The following is a 7,341-nucleotide window of genomic DNA, read 5'->3' as shown; positions in this document are numbered from 1 at the left end:
TTTCCTGCGGATTTTGCTGCAAAAAAATCCGCAGGTAAAGTTTCCTGAGAAAAAAATTGCAAGAAAATGTGTAGGTACTTTTCTACATACCTAAAATTTGCAGCAAAATTTCCTGCAAATTTTAAAATCGCAAAAAAAGTCGTAGAAAAGTTACCTTCCAATTTTCAAAATCGCAAGAAATTGTTACGGAACTAAAATTTGCAGGAAACTTTCCTGCAAATTTTCCTGCAAATTTATTCTGCAGGAAATTTTTGCAATATAAATAAAATATTTTTCGCAGGAATTGTGACCGCTTGATCCTTCATCTGAAATTTCCAGCTGCTTCCTATATATTGGTCCATTCCTATTCGGCCTTCTTCGTGCATCATGGTCCATAAATTTTATTTTTAGCGATGATTTTTTATTTATCAATTTAACAACCATAATGTATAATCGTGCAAAGTGAGCATGACTAGAAACTTAATTAGTATAGTTGTGCATGTTATTTTATGAAGTTTTAGGTTTATCTTTTGTCTCAACATATTTTTAATACTGTTGGGAATGATAGAGCATAAGTTTTTGAGAAAAGGAAAATAGAAAACGAAAAGCAGGAACAACAAAAATGAAAAAAAAAATGAACTTGAAGCAGAATCAGGAAATAATTTGAGTAATGTTTTACATAAAAAAAAAAGTTAATAAAAAAGGGCTTGGTAGATATTTTTTGGAAAATAAAAAAAAATTGAAAAAGAGAATGATGAAGGAAGCACTGGAAACAATGTCGACATAGTAGATTTTCTCAAAATATAAAATAGAATATATATATATATATATATATATATATATATATATATATAATACACATATTATTATTTGCCAAGTATAAAACTGTTTTTTTTATTGCTTTTTTTTCTTGGGCCGCCACAGGGCATTGCTTAGTTGTATTTAGTAATCATAAAAATGTATACAGATACTGCATACGAATGTCTTAAAAGTAAAGAATGTTAAAACTTTAGTTTCCTCTTATTTAGTTTTATAGAAAGTAAGGGAAAGAAAGAAATATGTATATAAAATGATATAAATATTTCAAAAAAAAAAAATAATAATAAGGGTAGTATGATATTTTTATTTCATAAAACCAACTGTCTTTTCCCATCTCCATTTTGGACGGATCATAAATTCTATCAGTCTCACATCCTTTTCTAATTATTCCTTCTCTCTTGAAACGAAACAAAACAACAGAAGGAACAAAATTGCTACATTTTTTCATCTTCCCTTGTCATTCCTTCGTTTAAAAGTTAAAACAGGACCGGTGTTTGAACCTTTTCAACTAAACAGACTTCTAGAGAAATCATGACATGATTTATTTATTAAATTGGCTTAGCCTAGCTTGGGCTTAACTAGGTAATGCCATAAACATCCACCAAGTAATTTTATCTATTTTCACTTCTAGGATCTGTTTGAGTAATTTTTTCAGAAACACAAGATAGAAAATAGAAAGGAAATAACTTCTTCTATAAGCTAGAATTAGGTTTGTTGACTACTCTTTTCCCACCTAAACGTGACGATGGAAATAGTATTATCAATACCTAGTGAAATGTGTAGCATCATAAAACCAAGTTGACATTCAGATATTTTTTCAACAGGCAACACATTGATACAACTCAAGTTTTTGAGAAGACAGAGTCATGCTCAGATACAAAGCATATTGACCTCACAGAAGAGAATGTGGATAAAGCATGCCTGAGTGTTTTTAGAGCTATCCCAGTACCTGCAGAGAATGTAGTCCACATGGCAACAGATCAGGTGAACATTCAGGCAGTTGGAGACAATGAATGGAGTGATATTCAGGCAACAGAGGCAAAGATAGCTAATGTAAGGGAAGTAGCACTTGAAACTGATGGAAACAACTTGGATATTCCTATGGTTAGCCAGCCAGGTACATATATATAGCAACTATTGAACCTAAAGTCAATTCATCATATAGCGTATGCATGATAGTAAAATGTCAGCAATTCAAAGATTTATTTAAAATAAATGATATACCATATCCATGATAGTAAAATCAATTTCTATCTACAATTAACCATAACTTGTACCTACAATTAATCATGCCTTGCATAAAAATAAATGAAAAAATGATATAGCGTATGCATGATATACCATGAACTAGAGTCAACTTGTATCTACAATCCACCATAACTTGTACCTATAATCAACAATTCCCTGCATAAAAGTAAATCCTCTTTCATTTAAAAAATTGAAGATATTAAAGCAAAATCCTCTTTCAAAGAATGAAAAGGTATCAAATATCACCTTTAATATGATTACTATATTCATCACCATTGTCTTCATCATCTTCGTCATCACTTTCATTGTTATGTTGAGTTGACAATGGTGAATGTGAACAAGAACCAACAAATCCTAAGTATTTTACCTTCACTTGAATAATTTGGTGTTTGACAAGCAAAAGTCATAAACTCCGCGAGACCATTTAAAAACTCAATTGTATATCCCCTTCGACCAGGAAGAAGCCTATTATACATCCATGCTCGATGTGTTGACATTTCTATGTTCAAATTGACTCCAAAATGACTAGGAGACAAGAATCAAACAATAAATTCTCAATCTCAAAAGGTTATAATAATGAAAAACAACAAAATTAAAAGCATACCTCTAACATAAAGTAAAATATATTTTAAAATATATTATTGAATATTTATATCTAATAATAACAATTAAAAGAAAATAAAATACAACAAGAGTAAATAAATTAGAAGCAGGACTATAATTTGGAAGTTAAGGAGGGAAACATACCTCTAATAGATAATTAAAAGCATCTAAACATCCAAACTATCATAAGGCACTTCATGGTACTGCATTATAAACTTAGATAATTAGAACATTATCTTTGAGTACTACATAAACAAAATAAAAGTGGCCTAATAAAAAGGTTAATGACATAAGAAATAGAAAAAAAGTAAACACTCCTTTTAATTACTCAATTTAAAAGATGTTATTATATTAATTTTTAAAATTTACAAGATCCACTACACGAAGGGCAGTGTTTTAACAAGAACATTTATTGCCATATCTTTTTAAAAAAAATTACTTATATCTAGAAGTATAAAGAAAAGAAAAATGAATTAATATAATTTAGCAACTTAAAATGAATAAGTATTCGATATTTTTGTTATTAAAATTGTGAATAAAATGATTAAATAAACGTTATCTTACGTAAATTGAAGAAAATTACGTAGATATGTGATTTATAGCAGTAGTTTGTTGTCACCACTGCCTAGTTTTCTTTCCTATCCATTTAACATTTATTTTATAATGAAAATGAGCTCTCTTCATCTTACAGTGTCCCACTGAAATAAAAATAATTAATGTATTTTTTTAAATTAATGATATAAGTGAGATATATAGTTACAAGGAATTATGAGTTTGGTCATAAATCATTCATCCAGTAGGTAAGGAATACAAGGAATTAATCATAATTTATTTTGACAAATTCTAGCTTCTACTACTCAATACCCGGTTCCCTCTTTTAGGCTTTCCAGAAATACATTCAATTAAAATACAACAGAAAAAAAATCATGTAATAGCAAACAGCTCAACTCACAAGACAATCCTAAACTTCTTGCACCAAGGCCAGGATCCAGAAAAACCACCTATTATAACCATTATATATTTAACTTTTCTACTAAAAAGAAAATGAGGAACTATTCTGCAATGGCTCACAATAATAGACAGATATATAATCTAAAGATAAATTACTAAAATTCTCATACAGAATAAAAGTAAAAACATGTTTTGATATTTAATATAGAATTATCGAGAAGGTTTTATTTAGACTGAAGAGTGAAGACAGCCAGAAGGTTACACATACATGATCAGGAGCCATAATTAAGATTTGGAGATCAAGTATACTGAAAACTTACAGGCGTATGACAAATTTTGATTTTCCTTCAACATCGTGTACCAATGGAGTCCTGCAGTTATACAGATGCTTTGAGTCACATTGTAGTGAAACAAAAAAAAAATCTATATTATACTTATACCAATAGCAAAACCATATGAATTATTGACAATATATCATACCTTGTGAATTTTTCATATGAAAACCATATGAATTTTTGTTTCATTTATTAAGAGTGTCAGCTACATGCCATTATTTGTCTTTAACCTTGGTTCCCAAGGGAACTAGTGTGATGAGTTTCCATGCGAATTGCACATGCACCAATCAATTTGGACATTTCTATTATTGTGTTCGATCTGAGATTACAAGCTGTAGTATAACCATTAATTTGGCAGCAATTAAACCTATTTTAATGCAATACTTAAGCTTCTGCTTTGTCAGCATCCCACTTATGTTATCTATGAATTATACTAATGACTTGACAAAATACTCCCCTTATACAGCTAACTACGCTACTTTAAGTATGTGGTTCCACCTGTGATCCATGTTAGCCAATTTGGGTTCTTCTAGGACGCGTTGAATAATTATGCAGCCTAGGAGCTATTACAACTAAAGAACATGTAATCATGAACATACAACCACACTAGCTAGTTGGACCGAAGAACAAGAGAAACATGCATGCTCAAGGCAACTTTGTGTTTAGTAATAGCAACTAGTAACGAGTATGGAATATGAATTTGCTTGTTGCCACTTGAAAATTCGTGGTTTCTAAGTTGCATTTATTTTAATGACGTATATATGAGTTATCTTGTAAAACTTGTTACTTCTTCATAATTTACCGAAATTCAAAGTACTGCTATCACACTAACAAAAAACAATCATGATTCAAGAAAATTAAACATGGTGCTTTAGCATTACTGACCATTTGTACGCCTTTTCACATGACATATCAACTTATTGGCACTAGTTAGAATACTTTTCTTAAATGATTTACGTTATTTAGGCCTATCACGCTAACACAAAATAATGATGATGCAAGAAAATTTTTTATTTAGGTTTCCTTATTATTGGTTTAGGAGCAGCCGAGCAGGGTTCTAGTATTATGTAGGAGGACCAACAGAGCATAGAGAAGTTGGCCCCCCACAAATCACAATGCGAAAGTACATGAAGTTGGGAGTTCTCGGGGGAGGGGCGTGGGTGAGGGGAAGATGAAAGCACCAAATTTTTCATTCTTGCTCTTGTACATTATGCAGAATTTATACACCTGTTTGCAGAAAATTCAGAAACAGAGCCCAAGAACTTGGCTCTAGTTATTAACCATCTGCGCTACCTATGCCTAGCTATCAAACACTCCCCAGTCCCAGCAATTTTAAGGGTGCATGGTCCTGAATCGAAATGAATGTGCATGCATATATATTTATGTATCTGTTATCTCGGGAAACATGGAAAGCCCCAGCAATTTTAGAGTTTTAAGGTTTGGAATATGCATTTTAATTTGCTATAGTAGGATAAGATTCTTCACCCATGTTCTCAGAGTAATTTTCTGTTCCAAAAACCAGAGCATTTTCTCTTAAAATCAAACAAGTATGTGTAGTGGCAGTTTCAACTTAGATCAAAATCAAACAGGTTAAGAACATGGAAGAAAGCAAGGAAATCATATCCAACCAACATCTTACCTCCAGCCAACATCTACTTCTACATTTTTCAGATTCCAAATATTGTCTTCTATCTCATTGAGTTGGTATTTCAAATCTACATTCAAAAGCACACAAAAAATGAAGTGTTGTGCGGTGAGAAAAATTAGGAAAAGGAGAAAAAACGAAAACCCTAACAGAAGTGTTATGGTGTTGTGCGGTGCTCTTGTGGAAAAATAGTGTTACCGACGATGTTGCGGAGGTGATGTTGTCAATGCAATGCAAGTACAGGTGCGGTGCGAGAAAAGAAAAGGAGAGAAGACGAAAATCCTAACATATGCATGCGGTGCGAGAAAAGGAGAGAAGTGTTGTGGAGAAAAGGAGAAAAGGTGATGTTGTGCGGTGTTTTGGAGGTGATGAAGAACAGTTAAGAGAAGTGTTATGGTGTTACCGGCGGCGATGTTGCGGAGGTGATGTAGTCAATGCAATGAAAGGAATATGGTGGTGGCAAGGAGAAGACAGCGTGTGTAAACGAACGGAGGATTCAAAAAAAAATTTAAAAAATTTGCAGGAAATATTATTTTAAAAAAAAACAAATTACCTACGAATTTATATTTAAAACAAATTTTGTAGGAAAATAAAAAAATTCCTACAAATTTTTTTAGAAATTTTTATTTGCAACAAAAAATTTATATAATTAATATTTTGTAGTAAAATTTGCAAGAATTTTCTGCGAATTTAAAATTACAAAAATATTTGCAATAATTTATTGGAGATTTATATTTACAAGAATTTTTGCAATAATTTCCTACAAATATTTTTTTGCATGAAAATCCTTAGGTAAATATCATATTTCTAGTAGTGCCAGTTCTATGTCTTTATCACATTGATAAATGAAATATTAATTCAAAAGCTGAAAACGAAATTACACAATTGACACAAAAAAACACTAGTAGAAAAAAAAATTACAATGTCATCATTTTATATAGGTTCTTCAATAACTGATGATGTTGAAAAAAGAATGTGGTGGTAATTTTGTAATTTTTAAAATTTTTCTACATCAATTATTGAATAATCATTTTTGTAAAAGTGTGGACTATTCTAAAAATGTTTTCAAGAGTTCCTTTTTAGAAAATATTTTTGGGATGGTCTACACTTTTAGGTGAAGGGTTGCCGGGCATGAGAGCGATAGAGCATGAATTGTTTGTAGCGATGACATTGGGTATGGGGGTAGTCACGTTAGGTGTGCAAGCTCCAAGGGTGTCTCTGTGGTAATTTTGACGAGTGTGAGTCGAGTCATGTTAGGCATGATCCTTCCGAAAGCAAGGTGTGCTTTATGTGTGACCGACGCCAGACACAATGTGAGTATTGTCAAGCACGACATCGAAATTGGTGACTTGTTTGTATGTAATTGTATTGAGCTTGAGAATTATTGTACTTGATGTATGTGTAATGAGAACCTTATATCGTGATTGTTAAGGTAGTTTAGTGTATAAAGGAGAGTGTATCAAGAAACATAAAATAAGGGTTATGTTTGCATGTGTAAAGCGATGGGTATGGTTCTATTTCAAATTTAGGAAAAATGGGATATGCTAATGAATGAGTATATGAGGTAATTATTAAGAGTACACGAGGTGTATAATTTTGAGTAAGTGATGGTTATGCATGATGATTATACATGATGTGATATGAGATGGTTATTTGCAATGATTATACATGATGTGATGAGTTGTGAGTATGAAATTATGTTTGTAAGACCTTATATTTGTGACTTCATGTCCATATGAGATATGAGAAGTGTTAAAGGAT

General features: G+C 31.5%; 1 long non-coding RNA gene across 4 annotated transcripts; it reads right to left on the bottom strand.

Moving 5' to 3' along the window:
• Positions 1-1,470: 1,470 nt before the first annotated feature.
• Positions 1,471-6,127, bottom strand: LOC109811224 (uncharacterized). Of its 4 annotated transcripts, none has more exons than XR_014427699.1 (7): positions 5,984-6,127; positions 5,575-5,650; positions 3,921-3,971; positions 2,794-2,852; positions 2,293-2,571; positions 2,140-2,202; positions 1,471-1,747 (listed from the first exon to the last, which is right to left on the bottom strand). It is a non-coding gene; the product is annotated as an uncharacterized LOC109811224 (long non-coding RNA). The 4 variants fall into 4 exon arrangements; XR_014427702.1 differs by having other exon boundaries at positions 5,783-6,065; XR_014427700.1 differs by having other exon boundaries at positions 5,779-6,064.
• Positions 6,128-7,341: the final 1,214 nt, after the last annotated feature.

Source organism: Cajanus cajan, chromosome 7, assembly GCF_000230855.2.
Source record: "Cajanus cajan strain Asha chromosome 7, NIPB_CcT2T_4, whole genome shotgun sequence".
In the NCBI taxonomy this organism is placed as follows: Eukaryota; Viridiplantae; Streptophyta; class Magnoliopsida; order Fabales; family Fabaceae; genus Cajanus; species Cajanus cajan.
The sequence above is the reverse complement of the archived record's forward strand: the minus strand, read 5'-3'. Positions and strand labels throughout refer to the sequence as shown.